Source organism: Monodelphis domestica, chromosome 7 (assembly GCF_027887165.1).
Source record: "Monodelphis domestica isolate mMonDom1 chromosome 7, mMonDom1.pri, whole genome shotgun sequence".
NCBI lineage: Eukaryota > Metazoa > Chordata > Mammalia > Didelphimorphia > Didelphidae > Monodelphis > Monodelphis domestica.
Window position 1 is genome coordinate 1,778,264 of NC_077233.1, and position 16,258 is coordinate 1,794,521.

Genomic DNA, 16,258 nt, shown 5'->3' on the forward strand with positions numbered 1-16,258 from the left:
GTTCAGCTCGGTGCACTCCGCGGGCTCCACGGCAACGCGGAGGTCCCTGACGGCGGCCGAAGAGCTCTCTTCCGCCTGAAAGAGAAGACAGGCGGGAATGTGGGACGCAAATGCAAACCTTTGCAGTCTCCAAGGAGAAGCCTCCATAGACCGCGCCTGGGGAATCTGTCCTGGGGGCCCTCTGGAGGATCGCAAGCGGCGAACTCACAAAGGGCCAATGCAATTCTTTCTCTCTGCTTAATGGAAATCCAGACCCTCCCATGATCCTCACAACCGAACTGGCACCACTCTCCAGGCCGGCAAGGATCTGTCCCTCGGCTCTGCCAAGGCCCTCGTCATTCCGGTCATTCTCCAAACCAGAAAGCCCTCCTAGCCGCCACTGCCTCCAGCAGGCTGTAAGTTCCTTGAGAGCAGGCAAGGTCCGTCCCAACTTTGTGGCTTTGAGGCTTAGCACAAAGCCTGGCACACACCAGTTGCTGCCTGAGAGCTTTTCCATCCATCCCTCCATCCCTCCTTACATCCCTCCATCCATCCACCCATTCCTCCACTCATCCATCCCTCTATCCATCCATCCCTCCATCAATCCCTCCATCCCTCTATCCATCCATCCCTCCATCCATCCCTCCATCAATCCATCCATCCCTCTATCCATCCATCCATCCCTCTATCCATCCATCCCTCTATCCATCCATCCATCCCTCCATCCATCCATCCCTCTATCCATCCATCCCTCCATCCATCCACCCATCCCTCCACTCATCCATCCCTCCATCCCTCCATCCATCCCTCCATCCCTCCATCCATCCCTCCATCCCTCCATCCATCCACCCATCCGTCCATCCCTCCATCCATCCATCCATCCCTCTATCCATCCATCCATCCCTCCATCCCTCCATCCACAGGAGACCTGGCCATCCAGCCACATTTCTAAAGACAAAGGGAAAAACTCGATTCTGGCTCTTGGCAAGATGGCGGCCTCCAGGAGGCCCTTGATGAATGCTTGCCCTCGCCCCTTCCCTGTGAGCACACTGGAGCATGGGCCATGGGCTCTGGCTCCTTCCTTGGGAGCCCGCCCTGGGCTGAGATGACAAAGCAACTCCTGACCCTATCTTCAAGAGGACTCAAAGGGGCCTCAGCAGGACTGTGCAAGGGGGAAGGGGAAGGGGAAGGGGTCCACTGCTTCCCTTCTAGACCCTCCCTGGGCAAGGATTTCCTCTCCCCCTTCGGAGGGGCAATGGGGGCTGGCGGCAGAAGCACCTGGAAACCTGAGGCGAAGCTCACCTTCCTGGTTAGGTCATTTTCTGAGCCTGAGCCCAGAGGAAGGACTAGCGGGCCCAAGAAATGGGGCAGCAACCTCGAAGGCCAAGAGTTTGTGTCTTCTGGATTCAGGGCTTCCCGACGGGCCACGGCATGGGCCTGCTGTGTCCAGAGGGCTAGAGAGCCCTGCCCAGGCTGCTCTGGACAGGCTCGTCAGTGGGGCCAAATGGGAGGGGAGGGACCAGGCCATCTGGGCTATGTCTGGGTCTCCTATTTGTTGTAGCTCCCACATATTTGTGGTGGTGGAAAAGAACAGCTGCCCCGTGTCCTTCATCACGCAGACGGTGGGTCCTGCTTCTGGTGTTAGTCGTTGGACACCCCAAGATGTTCCCGGAGTAACTGTCTGTTAAGGCAGGCCCTGCCCCTGCCCAGTCATCTTCTTGGGCCCAGACTGGATTCTGCCATCTGCTCCTCTGTCCACCCCCACCCCCCACCTCACTGCCCCCATGGGGCCAATCCCTGCCTGGAATGCCCCTTCCTTGGCTCCCCAGCTCCGCCTCGGCATTCCCTTCCCCGATGAGCTCGCTCGCCACCCCAGGGGGACGGGGTCCTGCTTTTCCTTCAGCTTTGTTCTTTGGTCCACCTGGACCTCCTCAATGCACCCTTGAAGGACTGCCTTCAGCTGTGGCCATGGCCAGTCACAGCCAATCCGACCCCTCCTTGGGACTCGGGACTCTTCCTTCACCTCCCAACTGATGTGCTGCCACGTCCCGCGTCTGGACTCTCCCTCCAACAGGCGCCTCCTTTCCATCCCACGGACTGACTCAGAAGCCCAAGCCCCTGGACCACTAGTCTCTCCTGCCCCAACATCCTCGCGGCTTGGGGCAGCTCGGCGGCTCAGTGGATCAGAGCGAAGCCTAGGGATGGGAGGTGGTGGGTTTGATTCTGGCCTCAGACACTTCCTAGCTGTGTGACCCTGGGCAAGTCCCCTAACCCCCACTGCCTACTCCGCACCACTCTTCTGCCCTGGAACCTGACAATCCACAGTACTGATTCCAAGATGGAAGGGACGGGTTTTTAAAAACCAACTTCATGGCTCCCCATCACTGCCCCCCACCCAGTTCATACTTCAGACCGTCTTCCTTACTCACGGGTTTGATTAGGTCATACTCATTAGCTCAAAATCATTCAATGGCATTTTACTGCCCACCCAGTAAGGCCCAAACCACCGAGACTCGTGTTCAAGGCCCTACAAAGCTTCCCATCCCTTTCCAGCCTCATCCCCTATGACAGCCATCATGGGAGTGACCGGCTGGCCAAGAGGACCCTTCCCAAGATGCCATGAGATCCCTTTCTGGCTTTGGAGACAGCCCTCCTAAGCCCTGGCAGCCCCAGCGTTCCATCCGGCACCATCCGGCCCATCCTTCCAAGAGCTAGTTCAGACAAAGCCCCACTTTCCCGGGAGCCTTCCCTGATCCCCAGCCCCGGGAAGGCCTGCTTCTGCCTCAGACAGCTTCGGCTTCGGCATCATTCAAGGACGGTTACTGGCTTCAATGAACAAAAAGGGGGACGAGACAACAGGTCCGTTTTTGATGCTGATTCTAAACCATGACTGGCGTAAACCTATCGCCACAACAAGATAACCAACAGAGCCTAGAAATGAGCAAGCATGACTTTTCTTTTTGCCCCACTTTGTATCCCAAGCGCTTAGCATTGGGCCTTGCAATAGAGGGTTAAGTCTGGTGGTAAAGAGAGAGAGGGAGAAAGAGTAGAGACCTCCCCTCTCAAAGCAGGGTTCAGGGGAGACAGCCGCTGTTTAACTTGGCCAAGGGAGAGGAGGGGGGAGGGAGTAGTTCCCCCCTTCAGCCTCCCCTCCAGCTATTGCTGGTCACCCCAAACTGCCTCTTGACTTCCCCCTACTACTACTACTATCTTTCCTCAGTTACCCTCCCCCCTCAAGCTAGAACTGTTTCCCACTCACACTAGAGTCAGTTGGGGAAAGATGACAAACTTTATTTTAACTGATCAATTTGGGAATAACACAGGGAAATGGCTGGGGGAAGGGTTTGTATGAGGAAAGAGGGAAAAGGCATCCCTATTCTAGCTACCCTTCCCTCCCTCCTCAATTTGGGGAACCCAAGCCTTGGCAGCCTTGGGCCCCTGAGAGATTCAGGCTTGGGTGGCTCTGGTCACGGTCCACGGGCACCAGGAGCTGTGAGGTGACCTTGTCAGCTGCTTGGCTGTCTTCTCCAACTGCCCCTTCAGTTGGGAATCGGTGGGAGGAAGGGAGTCAATCACCAGGAGAAAGATGTAGGTTTTCCTCAGGAGCAAAGTCTTGACCAGCCCTCTCCTTAGGCTGTCTCAGGATTGAGAGGGCTAACTGCCTCTCTCTGGCAGAAACTCTTGCTCTCCCCAGATTCCAGAACATCTCCTGGGGCCCCTCCCCCGCTGTGGCTGAGACTCCATCAATTTCCCAGACTGTAACTCCAGTTCTAGGGTTTGAAACCTCTGCCACAGCCTGGCACATAGGAGGCCCTTGATGATGATGCTTTTGGGTGGACTGTATGGAAGTATGGGAAAGCAGAATAACCATCTCCCCAAGCAAAGTTCTTCCCAGATCTACCTGAAGGGTCAGCACTTTGGGGCACTTCCCAGTGGCCTCCAGAGCTCAGGATAGTAGCCAAACTTAGAACAAGAAATACCACAAATCTAGCTGAAGCCACGGCTTTCCCTGACCCCGAGATGGGCTGGGAGTCAGGACCCTCCTCAGAACAGACCCCTCCTCTCCATTTCCTCAGGGGTCATTGGGAGATGGACGTAAGGCAGAAGTCTCTGCTTACTTTGTGTCTCCTGTGACCAGTGCGCAAGGAGGGCCCGAGGGTTTTAGTAAACTTGGGCTGCCCCAAGTTGAAGAGGCAATGGTTCAGGGCCAAGGAGGCAAACTAGAACTTCTACTTTCCCCTGAATTATGCAACTACCTAGATCATATTATGAAATCTTCAATTGCTCAAGGTTCCTAGAAATGTTACTTCGGAACCTTGTGTGGTGTGAGAGATGAGAGGCCTCTGCTGGCTTGGGCGCTGCTCTCTCAAGGGAGCGATGCTTGGATTTACACAAACACTAAATGAATAAAAATCACCAGCAGACCGGAGCCTAGAATAAATACGGAGGGGACTTCGATATCTTTATTGTGGCTGCTTGTTTCTGGCAAGTGGAGTTCGGGTCACCAAAGGGGCCGCCGGTTCAGAACGGGCACACGTTTGTCAAAGGGCTGTGAACAGCACCAGCTCAAAGGGGAGGAAAAGAGTTAAAAACCCAGAAAACTTGGCCAGCCAGCCGAGGAAGCAGTCACTCCAAGGTACTCAAGGCTCAGAATGGTAATCACAGCTCTTCTGCATAGAAGCCGGTGGAAGGTGGGCTAGGAGCTTTGTCTCCAAAGGGAAGTGAGGGGAGAAAAATGAAAAGAGAAAGGAAATAGATGACGCGCAATGATTATTCTTAAAATTGCTTTTCTCCCCACTACAGCCAGGAGAATCGGCACACTAGCACCCTAACCCCACCGGATGTTATTTCAGGATGGACGGATGTCTCCTTTGCTCTTCCTTCTCTTCCTCTGGACTCCAGGGTGGCCCTTTGCGTACTGCTTGGGGGAGAGGGGAGAGGCAGCATTTCTGGGCCAGGCACTGGGCCATCTTTCACAAATATAATCTCATTGGAGATGGCTGGCACAAGATCAATTTATTTGACCAATTTCTAATGACTGTGTGTGCTCAACAATAGACGTCTGCCTCTAAGAGCTTCTCTGGGGTCACCCCATCTGTGTGATATGGGGTGCTAGGTTCATCATGTTGGAAAATGATCGTTTTTCTAATTTCATCACATAAGGCAGTTCTTCATCTTCCCCGACCGATGGCATTTAGCCATGCTACTATTCATTTGGTGGGTCAAGGGCTAGGGCTCATTCACACGGCCCATTAGAGGAAGCAAGACGGCCGGCTCAGTCCGTACGACTTGTCCGACAAAGACCGGGAGCGCTGGGACGACAGTGGCCAAGACATCCAAGGAGGTCAGCACAGGAAACCTGCCAGGGACCTCTCGGGATAGGTGCCTGAGGCTGGGGTCAGGGGCTGTCTACTGGCACTCTACCTGGGGCAAGTCTGCATGTGTGATCCCCAGAGCCAGTGCAGGGCCCCGAGCTCTCAAGGCTCAGACCAAGTGAGACAAAGTGTGCAGGTCCCCAGCCTGAGCTGCCCTGGAGATCCCCGAATACCGCAAGAAAGCAGGGACAGGACCCCAGATCACACAGACTGGGCCAAGCACACCCCCAACAGTTCCTGCACAAGGATGCGCTTGGGCCTGCCACAATGCCCCGTTTAGGAAGGAAGGCTGGAGAGTCAACAAGACTTTGAGGCACGTCAAGCACTGATTAAGCACCTCCTCTGTGCCAAGCCCTGCAGATGGAAAGGAAGCCAAGAGTCTTTGGCCTACCCAAGTTCATTATCTGTAGGAAGAGACAACGTGGAAACGGCCACTTGATACCCACATTTCCCAGGCCAGGCCAGGCCAGGGACTGCTCGGGCCTAGCATGTAATCCAACACACAGGGGCCGTCGAGTTCACTAAAAACGAATCCCCTGGCAGTCAGGGTTTTAAAGGCTGGATTCGTAGCCAAGCTTCTTCCTGCCTCCCGATCAGCTGCACGGGCACCAGAGTGCTGGGCCAGAAGGACGGAGGTGGCTCGCCTGCCAACGCCTCTGCAGAGAGCAGCCCGAGGCTGGACTTCTCGTGCCTGGGTTCCAGCCTCGCTCCCAAGGACGTCCTCTTAAAAGGGAACCGGCCAGCCCAGGGAAGGCCACTGGTTCCTGTCCACGCGACAAGACTGCCTCGAGGTGGATCTTCACATAGGACGGGTGCCTTTTCCCCTTTAGTGTCTTCTGGCATCGTCGCTGGTTGAGTGTTTGACTTCTGGCTCGGTTTTCCAGGCATTTCCTTTGCCCTGGCCCTGCCCCTTCCCTCCCGTTGCCCAATCTGGATCTGTTGCATTCCTACTTTCGTTGCGAGATCTTGGCTCATCTCTTTGTCTAGGGGCCTCGGGGTCATCTCTTCACTGCAGGGGGGTCCCTGCGTTGAGATCCTCTCGCTCAGCTTCTTCCTTGGACAAAGGAGGACGAGACCCTGGGAGTGACCGTCCCAGATCCCTGAAGCACTGAGGCCCCAAGGCGGGCCCGGCACCCGGATCCTGCTTGCTGGGCCATCGGGGCATTCCTCATGTTGAGGGATCCTCACAAGTCCTCCCTCTCTTCCTGGGCTTTTAAAGGGAGTTCGAATCTCCTTTCAAAAACCTTCCTGGAATATTACCCAATTCGACGGATTCCTTGGCATTTCCTCCGTCCCATCCCGGAGGCTTTGACGGGAATTGCCGGACAAGTTACTCGATGGCTCTTTTCTGCCTCAAAATCTGTTATTTTGAAAAAACTTGGACTTGTTCTGCTCAGGGATGAGCATGGGAAGAGGGGCAGGCAAAGGGGACCTACGTGTGAGCTAAGACTGCTGCTGCTGCTGCAAAGGGAGGAGATGCCAGACACCACCATGGCCGTGGTGATGGGGCTATGGGGAAAGAGAGGAAGGCTCTCCGCCTTGAGGAAATGGGGAAGCCCCTCTACGTCAGCTGAGCAGGGAATCCACTCAGTGGGGTGCAGGAGACGGGCAGCCTGAGGCACATAAAGGGCCCAGAGCAGCATTAGGGGGAACAGGGCCTGGCCACATTGGCCTGAAGACGGAGGAAGAGCAGGATGAGAGGGGATCAGGTCCTGGATGGTGAAAGGACCCTCGTCCACCTGCCTGGAGCCTTCTCAGGGTGGCAGGCGGCCTTAAGGTGGTCCCAGGTCAGAGCGTTCTGACCACCGTTCAGGCCACGACCCGGGGCAGAAGAAAGACTCATCAGCAGGGGCATGTGCGGGGCAGGAGGCCTGACTGCACAGATGACTGCTTTGATCACAACAGCTTTCCTTCACTGCTTGGGTTTTCTGTCTCTTTTTAGGAAGCATTTCTAGTTTGGGGGGAAGGAGAGGGGTTGGAAGAGTGGACCCAGCTTCTTCCTGTTCCCCTCTCCTTTACAGACCCTTGTCCCTGGCGGAGGCTGGCTATAAGGGGCCACAACGAACAAGTCTTGAAAAGGAAGGAGAGAAGGTGGTGAAAATGGCCATGAACCATGGCCATAAGTGGGAACACTGGGACGCCAAAGGAAAGCTGCAAGTAGCAAGATGGATGAGAATAACCATAAGGATTGACCTTCACAGAGGCAGAGGGAGTCAGTTCTGGGCTTGGGACAGGATACTAGGAGCTCGTGGCAGGGTAGGACAGGACAGCACCTGCATACCTGCATGACAGAAGGCCAATACACAAGTATGGGACCACCACTGGCCAATACACCTGATACACCCGGCCCTCCATGGCCACCACTGGCCAATACACCCAATACACCCGGTCCTCCATGACCACCACAGGCCAATACACCCAATACACCCGGTCCTCCATGACCATCACAGGCCAATACACCCAATACACCCGGTCCTCCATGACCACCACAGGCCAATACACCCAATACACCCGGTCCTCCATGACCATCACAGGCCAATACACCCAATACACCCGGTCCTCCATGACCACCACAGGCCAATACACCCAATACACCCGGTCCTCCATGGCCACCACAGGCCAATACACCCGATACACCCGGTCCTGCGTGGCCACCACAGGCCAATACACCCAATACACCCGGTCCTCCATGACCATCACAGGCCAATACACCCAATACACCCGGTCCTCCATGACCACCACAGGCCAATACACCCAATACACCCGGTCCTCCATGACCATCACAGGCCAATACACCCAATACACCCGGTCCTCCATGACCACCACAGGCCAATACACCCAATACACCCGGTCCTCCATGACCATCACAGGCCAATACACCCAATACACCCGGTCCTCCATGACCACCACAGGCCAATACACCCGATACACCCGGTCCTCCATGACCATCACAGGCCAATACACCCAATACACCCGGTCCTCCATGACCACCACAGGCCAATACACCCGATACACCCGGTCCTCCATGACCATCACAGGCCAATACACCCAATACACCCGGTCCTCCATGACCACCACTGGCCAATACACCCAATACACCCGGTCCTCCATGGCCACCACTGGCCAATACACCCGATACACCCGGTCCTCCATGGCCACCACAGGCCAATACACCCGATACACCCGGTCCTGCGTGGCTGCTGCCAAGCCACATCCCAGTACCTGGCCCAATGAGAATCCTGAGACACATGTCCGCAAGTCTTGGTTCTCCCCTCGCCCCCAGCCCCACTCCGCTAAGGGCTCTAAGCGGGACTCCAGGCTAAAGGAATGTACAGGATGGGCAGAATCAAATCACGCTGAGCCTATCCAAGCTTTGGGGTATTTTCTCTGCCGGAGTGACTGCGAGTGGTCATTGACTGCTAGGAGGGCGCAGGCCCCAGCAGCCGCTGTGGCCAAACAAATGCTGGCCCCGAGCCCTCCACATGAAGGGAGGGGGAGGGGGGAGGACAGAGGACTGGGCCTAGAGCAGGCAAGTCCAAGCTCACCCAGAGCCTGGACGCGGCACTGCATCGCCAGAAGCCTCCATTTCCCCATCGGTAAAAGGAGGAGGGGGCGGGATGCAAAGGAAGCTCCATCTGTGATTCGGTTTCCCTCCCTGGGGGTGCCCGGGGGGCTAAGCACGGGAGGACAGCGATCTTCATGCTGACACAGCCCTGCAGCGCACCCCAGAGCCTGCCTGCGCACAGCCAAATTCCCACCTGACTCTTCAGATTCCCAGCAATGAAACGACTCCCTCTGCTGGCGAGCAGAGGCTTAATGGGCGGGCGAGCAGGGTGGCTCTGGGGTGCCAGCCCACAAGCACAGATTTCAGGCAGCCTGGCCACTGGGAGACCGACTCTGCCTGGGCCTGCCTTCAGGGGCTCCCTCCCTCCCCCTCCTGGCTCAAGACGCCTGTCCCCACAGGTGCCAGCCAAGTCAGTGGCCCAGCTGAGGTCATCCCACACCAGCTCCCCCTGGACTCCTGCAGGAGGGTCCTAAGGGTTCCTCAAGCTCACAGGGGCCCTGCAGCCTCTCCCTGCTTCGATGTGGCCCTGTGGTCACTCACTTGAGCTCATACAGGTCCTGCGGGCTCCCCTTGCTTCAATGTGGCCCTGTGGTCACTCCCTCGAGCTCATACGGGTCCTGCGGGCTCCCCTTGCTTAGATGTGGCCCTGTGGTCACTCCCTCGAGCTCCCAGTGGTCCTGCGGGCTCTCCTTGCTTCGATGTGGCCCTGTGGTCACTCCCTCGAGCTCATACGGGTCCTGCGGGCTCCCCTTGCTTAGATGTGGCCCTGTGGTCACTCCCTCGAGCTCCCAGTGGTCCTGCGGGCTCCCCTTGCTTAGATGTGGCCCTGTGGTCACTCCCTCGAGCTCATACGGGTCCTGCGGGCTCCCCTTGCTTAGATGTGGCCCTGTGGTCACTCCCTCGAGCTCCCAGTGGTCCTGCGGGCTCTCCTTGCTTAGATGTGGCCCTGTGGTCACTCCCTCGAGCTCATACAGGTCCTGCGGGCTCCCCTTGCTTAGATGTGGCCCTGTGGTCACTCCCTCGAGCTCCCAGTGGTCCTGTGGGCTCTCCTTGCTTAGATGTGGCCCTGTGGTCACTCCCTTGAGCTCCCAGTGGTCCTGTGGGATCTCCTTGCTTAGATGTGGCCCTGTGGTCACTCCCTCGAGCTCCCAGTGGTCCTGCGGGCTCTCCTTGCTTAGATGTGGCCCTGTGGTCACTCCCTCGAGCTCCCAGTGGTCCTGCGGGCTCCCCTTGCTTAGATGTGGCCCTGTGGTCACTCCCTCAAGCTCCCAGTGGTCCTGCGGGCTCCCCTTGCTTCGATGTGGCCCTGTGGTCACTCGCTTACGCTTATAGGCATCCTGTGGTCCCTTCCTGCTCAGATGGAGCCCTGTCCTCACTCGGTTGAGCTCCCAGTGGTCCTGCGGGCTCTCCTTGCTTCGATGTGGCCCTGTGGTCACTCCCTCGAGCTCATACGGGTCCTGCGGGCTCTCCTTGCTTCGATGTGGCCCTGTGGTCACTCCCTCGAGCTCCCAGTGGTCCTGCAGGCTCTCCTTGCTTCGATGTGGCCCTGTGGTCACTCGCTTACGCTTATAGGCGTCCTGTGGTCCCTTCCTGCTCAGATGGAGCCCTGTCCTCACTCGGTTGAGCTCCCAGTGGTCCTGCGGGCTCTCCTTGCTTAGATGTGGCCCTGTGGTCACTCCCTCGAGCTCCCAGTGGTCCTGCAGGCTCTCCTTGCTTCGATGTGGCCCTGTGGTCACTCCCTCGAGCTCCCAGTGGTCCTGCGGGCTCTCCTTGCTTCGATGTGGCCCTGTGGTCACTCCCTCGAGCTCATACGGGTCCTGCGGGCTCCCCTTGCTTAGATGTGGCCCTGTGGTCACTCCCTCGAGCTCCCAGTGGTCCTGCGGGCTCCCCTTGCTTCGATGTGGCCCTGTGGTCACTCCCTCGAGCTCATACGGGTCCTGCGGGCTCCCCTTGCTTAGATGTGGCCCTGTGGTCACTCCCTCGAGCTCCCAGTGGTCCTGCGGGCTCTCCTTGCTTAGATGTGGCCCTGTGGTCACTCCCTCGAGCTCATACAGGTCCTGCGGGCTCCCCTTGCTTAGATGTGGCCCTGTGGTCACTCCCTCGAGCTCCCAGTGGTCCTGTGGGCTCTCCTTGCTTAGATGTGGCCCTGTGGTCACTCCCTTGAGCTCCCAGTGGTCCTGTGGGATCTCCTTGCTTAGATGTGGCCCTGTGGTCACTCCCTCGAGCTCCCAGTGGTCCTGCGGGCTCTCCTTGCTTAGATGTGGCCCTGTGGTCACTCCCTCGAGCTCCCAGTGGTCCTGCGGGCTCCCCTTGCTTAGATGTGGCCCTGTGGTCACTCCCTCAAGCTCCCAGTGGTCCTGCGGGCTCCCCTTGCTTCGATGTGGCCCTGTGGTCACTCGCTTACGCTTATAGGCATCCTGTGGTCCCTTCCTGCTCAGATGGAGCCCTGTCCTCACTCGGTTGAGCTCCCAGTGGTCCTGCGGGCTCCCCTTGCTTCGATGTGGCCCTGTGGTCACTCCCTCGAGCTCCCAGTGGTCCTGCGGGCTCCCCTTGCTTCGATGTGGCCCTGTGGTCACTCCCTCGAGCTCCCAGTGGTCCTGCGGGCTCTCCTTGCTTCGATGTGGCCCTGTGGTCACTCGCTTACGCTTATAGGCGTCCTGTGGTCCCTTCCTGCTCAGATGGAGCCCTGTCCTCACTCGGTTGAGCTCCCAGTGGTCCTGCGGGCTCCCCTTGCTTCGATGTGGCCCTGTGGTCACTCCCTCGAGCTCCCAGTGGTCCTGCGGGCTCCCCTTGCTTCGATGTGGCCCTGTGGTCACTCCCTCGAGCTCCCAGTGGTCCTGCGGGCTCCCCTTGCTTCGATGTGGCCCTGTGGTCACTCCCTCGAGCTCATACGGGTCCTGCGGGCTCCCCTTGCTTCGATGTGGCCCTGTGGTCACTCCCTCGAGCTCCCAGTGGTCCTGCGGGCTCCCCTTGCTTCGATGTGGCCCTGTGGTCACTCCCTCGAGCTCATACGGGTCCTGCGGGCTCCCCTTGCTTCGATGTGGCCCTGTGGTCACTCCCTTGAGCTCCCAGTGGTCCTGCGGGCTCCCCTTGCTTCGATGTGGCCCTGTGGTCACTCCCTCGAGCTCATACGGGTCCTGCGGGCTCCCCTTGCTTCGATGTGGCCCTGTGGTCACTCCCTCGAGCTCCCAGTGGTCCTGCGGGCTCTCCTTGCTTCGATGTGGCCCTGTGGTCACTCCCTCGAGCTCATACGGGTCCTGCGGGCTCCCCTTGCTTCGATGTGGCCCTGTGGTCACTCCCTCGAGCTCCCAGTGGTCCTGCGGGCTCTCCTTGCTTCGATGTGGCCCTGTGGTCACTCGCTTACGCTTATAGGCGTCCTGTGGTCCCTTCCTGCTCAGATGGAGCCCTGTCCTCACTCGGTTGAGCTCCCAGTGGTCCTGCAGGCTCTCCTTGCTTAGATGTGGCCCTGTGGTCACTCCCTCGAGCTCCCAGTGGTCCTGCGGGCTCTCCTTGCTTCGATGTGGCCCTGTGGTCACTCGCTTACGCTTATAGGCGTCCTGTGGTCCCTTCCTGCTCAGATGGAGCCCTGTCCTCACTCGGTTGAGCTCCCAGTGGTCCTGCAGGCTCTCCTTGCTTAGATGTGGCCCTGTGGTCACTCCCTCGAGCTCCCAGTGGTCCTGCGGGCTCTCCTTGCTTAGATGTGGCCCTGTGGTCACTCCCTCGAGCTCCCAGTGGTCCTGCGGGCTCTCCTTGCTTAGATGTGGCTCTGTGGTCACTCCCTCGAGCTCCCAGTGGTCCTGCAGGCTCTCCTTGCTTCGATGTGGCCCTGTGGTCACTCGCTTACGCTTATAGGCGTCCTGTGGTCCCTTCCTGCTCAGATGGAGCTCTGTCCTCACTCGGTTGCGCTCACAGGGACCCTACAATCACTCCCTGCTCAGGGATCGGCGAGGGAGCCTGGTGCTAGACGGGGGTGTCATGGCAGCCCGAAGGGCCAGGCTTTCAGTTCCCCGTGGAAGGCTGTGAGTGACAAGGCAATAAGGGCTCCTCCAAGTCCTAGGATTGCTCAGGGACGGCAGCGTTAGACAGGACCGGACCGACAGGTTAACCAGCTGGGCAGGAGAGAGGACTGGCCCTGGTCTGCTCACACTGGAGAAACAGAAGCTCTGAGCTGGCAGAGACAGATAATGGTGGGAAAACTGTGGGAGAGCATCGGGCGGGAAGCAGCAGTGGCCGTGGTGGAGGCAGAGGCCCAAATTCCTCGTGCCTGGAAAGCTCCATCTCCCCCCTCCCCAGACCTTTCTCTCATCTCTCATATTCCAGCTAACCCTGCTATTTCTCAGCCACGAGGGGAAATCTCCCATCTCCAAGCCTTTGCACAGGCCATCTGCTGTGACAAGATTCCCAATCACAGTGTACAGAGCACTGGTGTGTAGTCTGAAGACCAGAGGCTGAGTCTACTTTAGACACTAACTAGCTGAGTGACCCCTGCCTGCCTCCATTTCCTTATATGTAAAATGGGGATGAGAGCTACCCAGAGAGCAGAGCTCTGCCCACCGGCCAGCTTTTAAGATGATTCAAAGGTTCTTTGCCTTCAGTGTCCCTGGTTGGAATTCCTGAGTATGTTCAAGCTCACAGCCTTCCTCCTCCAAGAAGCCTCCTGTGATTTCTCCCCACCCCTGGCCAGTTCTTGGTACTTCTTAGCTTCACGGATATCTTGTCATCTTTTGAGGTTTCCCACAACTTGCTGGGCCAGCTCTATTTGCCTCCCCCACAGGTATCTCACCACCCCCAGTGAACTGGATGGGAAGTCTCCACATCACCTGGAACACGGGGGAGGAAGGGATCCAACACCCACGGAGTCCAGACAGACAGGAAGCAGAGCCCCATCGGCCGCCCCTCTGCTCTCACCCCTACACGTCCTCTCCAACTTACCTGAACTTCCAGAAGCTCGAATTCTAGTTGAAAGTTAACGGTGTAGCAGCTTCCAGCCAGGTGGCCCTTTCGCAGGACTCTCAGTTCATCTGTGACACAGAAAATCAAGCCCACGTTCGTGAACCCTCCAAAAACCTGCCAGGGGCCACAGGATTAATGCAGCCTCCCGTCTCAGGCCACCCTCCTCACCTTTGCCCATGGCCTGGGCCTAGGTGATGGCCAGGAGCAGAAACTGGCTTTGGCCTCCTTCCTTCTGAATCTCCAGTGCGCTTAGCACAGTGCTTGGCACACAGTAGGTGCTTCATGAGTTTAGCCAGCACCTGGCACGCAGTAGGCTCTTCCCAACTGCCCCAGCCTTAGATCAGTTTCCAGCCTCCTGATCCCCTCAGCCCAGCTGACAGATGTGAATAAAACAATCACAGGCCCCACAAGGCCTGTGAGTTTGAGCCTCAAAACCAGACTGGAGACAGAAAGCAGCAGGACCACAGCACAGCGCCAGAGGCCCGAGGCTACTTTCTAAAGAGCCATCGGCCGAAGGAGGATTCCATGGTGGTCAGTCAGGAAATTAGCATTTTTAATAAGCACCTATAGTGTGCCACAAAGAACGGAAAGGACAATACACAGCCCTGCTCTCAGGGAGCTCACCCTCTAATGGGGCAATGACAGGCAAACCATTGGGCACTTACAAGGCACATACACGTAAACGGCAGGTAGCTCAGAGGGAGGAAGGACCTAATGGGGGGCAGGGGCGGCAGAGATAAAGTGGCAAGACATTTCAGGCCTGGGGGAGACACAGAGAGAATACCCAGGGCCAAGAGATTGAGGCTCTTGTTCCCAGAACAGATAGGAGGCCAGTGCCACTGGACCAAAAGGTGAGAGAAAGACAGACAGACAGACAGACAGAGACAGAGAGAGAGGGAGGGAGAGAAGGAGAGGGAGAGAGGGAGAGAGAGAGGGAGAGAGAGAGAGACAGAGAGAGAGAGAGAGAGGGAGAGAGACAGAGACAGAGAGAGACACAGAGAGAGAGAGAGAGAGAGAGAGAGAGAGAGAGGGAGAGAGACAGAGACAGAGAGACAGAGAGAGACAGAGAGAGAGAGAGAGAGAGAGAGAGAGAGGGAGAGAGACAGAGAGAGAGAGAGAGAGAGAGAGAGAGGGGGAGAGAGACAGAGACAGAGAGAGAGAGAGGGAGAGAGAGAGAGAGAGAGAGACAAAGAGACAGAGAGATAGAGAGAGAGAGAGGGGGGGAGAGAGAGAGAGAGACAGAGGCAGAGAGAGACAGAGAGAGAGAGACAGAGAAAGATGGAGAGAAAGAGAGACAGAGAGACGGAGAGGGAGAGACAGAGGGGGGAGAGAGACAGACAGACAGAGAGAGAAGAGAGAAACTGACAGGGAGCTGGAGGGAGGGAGAGGGTGTGGTGGGTTGCTAAGGTGTAAGAAGGCTGAAAAGGTGGGAGTGAACAGGTTATGAAGGGCTTTGAAAGCCAAACAGGATTTTGTATGGGTCCCTGGAGGTAACAGGGAGCCACCGGAGTTCACTAAGTAGGGGGTAACATAGGTAGATCTGTGTTCCGTGGCTGAATGGAAGGTGGCAGGCCCCAGCAGCTATTGCAGTGGTCCAGGCAGGGTGGGGTGAGGGGCAGTGTCAGAGAAGAGAAAGGGGCATGTAGGATGGTGGCAGTGGCTGAGGTGTCAGTCATGTGGGTGAAATCCACAAGAGCTGCTGCAGAGAGATGTGGCATTAGGTGAAATTGACAAGCCTTGGTACCTTTTAGGATGAGGGTTTGTGTGAACTGATGCTGGATGCCCTGTGCACACCCTGAAGGTGCTCTCCATTGGGATACAATTTCAAAGGAAATTTCACTGGGATTTGCTAAAAGTCAATAAGGGAGGCAAGAGAATGAGAGGGAAATGAAGGCTTACTTTTCTGTGTCTTCCTGGCACTTGCTGGAAGTTCTAATCTTGTCATGGAGTAATCAGTCATTCTGAAGCCTGTGAGCTTGGAGAGGAACGAAAGGCCCGATTCTAGATGGCCAAGCTGTGTTTGCAGCTCTCTCCCAGGCTCGTAGTTTTCTTGGCTGAAGAGTCTGTAATAGGGAGATGCGGGGCAATTACTCAGAGAGGTATGTGTAGCACCCCACCCTTACCCCTACCCTCCCCCCCACCCCAAGAGAGAAAGAGACACTGTGCGTTCAGCTTGGTTCTCTTCAAAGTGACCTGGCAGGTGGGGGACCTGGTTCCCTCCCTTCTCTCTTTGCTTAGCCTGCTCGTTACCTTGGGCCCCTGTCCCGGGCCTGCTCACTCCTCCTTAGTCTCTGCTTGACCAAGAGCCCTTGGCAGACCTTGGGGAAGCCGTCTCAGCCCCGAACCCAGATTTGCCTGTTCTGAGCCCTGGGACCGGGCTCCAGAC